The 813-nt window shown below is 38.9% G+C and overlaps 1 non-coding gene across 1 annotated transcript; it reads right to left on the bottom strand.

The window, feature by feature from the left end:
• Positions 1-208: 208 nt before the first annotated feature.
• On the bottom strand, positions 209-371 carry LOC119230245 (U1 spliceosomal RNA). The gene has a single exon (XR_005121706.1). It is a non-coding gene; the product is annotated as a U1 spliceosomal RNA (small nuclear RNA).
• Positions 372-813: the final 442 nt, after the last annotated feature.

Below are 813 nucleotides of genomic sequence, written 5' to 3'. Positions count from 1 at the left end.
TAAAATTTTATTAATGAAGTATCACTGTTTTACATTCTTATTAATACTTTGACAATATATGTTTTTTGTCTCCCATCAGAGTGGTCACCATAGCTCTCCCACCACCAAAGCACCCATAATCCTCGACCATAGCCTATGTACTTAACTCCCCAAGCTTCTCACCCCTCACCTTCTCTCGTGGATACTTTCAAGAACTAGTTTTTGTTTTCAGGAGAAAGAGTGAATGCAATCCCTCACTACCACAAATTACGCAGCTGAGTTTCCCACATTTGAGGGTATCACAGGGGTCAGCACATTCAGAGCTCAACAGATAAGCCTCGCCCTGGGAAAACCACCTTCAAGACCATGGTATCTCCCTGCCAGGTCAGTAATAAGGGTTGATTTTAAAGTTTGTCTTTGTACCTTTGTTTGGTTTCTCTATATTCCACATATAAGTGACACCATCTGGTATTTATCTTTCTCCTCCTGGTTTATTTCACTTTGCATAATCCCTGCCAGCTCCATCCATGTTGCTGCAAATGGCATGAGTTTGTCTTGTTTGATTGCCAAGTTGCATTCCATTGTGTATATATGCCACGTCTTCTTGATCCAATCATCTATTTTGAGGCATTTAGGTTGTGGAAACTTGGTTTTTCCACTTAATTCAGAAGGATTACTGATGTTAAAAGCTGTTATTTTATATGATTCATCAGCAGCCCTTTTAAATGTCTCTTGATCTCTGTTTCACTGAGGTCAAGTTCCTTTTCAATGCCATTGATACTTACGAAATCATAAAGATGGTATATTAATTATGGAGTCTAGTTCATTATTGCC

The sequence above is a fragment of the Talpa occidentalis genome, unplaced genomic scaffold (genome assembly GCF_014898055.3).
Source record: "Talpa occidentalis isolate TD23 unplaced genomic scaffold, MPIMG_talOcc4v2.1 talOcc4.6, whole genome shotgun sequence".
NCBI classification, from domain to species: Eukaryota; Metazoa; Chordata; class Mammalia; order Eulipotyphla; family Talpidae; genus Talpa; species Talpa occidentalis.
Note: the sequence above shows the minus strand (reverse complement) of the source record. Positions and strands in the feature narration are given on the sequence as shown.